Consider the following 231-nt stretch of genomic DNA (forward strand, 5'->3'; position numbering starts at 1 on the left):
GTCGCACTCGCTGACTGTATAAGATCTGGTTACATTGGTGGACAGTTTGTCATAACTCGTAACATCTTGTCCTTTTCTTTTTCTATAATCAAATTGGCTCACCATCCGAGTTCAACCACGAGCTCGTATACATGTAATGATATCCATAAGTGTTGGATTAGGTAAATTTCTCGATAATATTTTTGAGTTGCTTTACATTGTGCTGTGAAGCGATATTGCAAGCTTTGGACA

The sequence above is a fragment of the Sycon ciliatum genome, chromosome 5 (genome assembly GCF_964019385.1).
Source record: "Sycon ciliatum chromosome 5, ocSycCili1.1, whole genome shotgun sequence".
Taxonomy (NCBI): domain Eukaryota; kingdom Metazoa; phylum Porifera; class Calcarea; order Leucosolenida; family Sycettidae; genus Sycon; species Sycon ciliatum.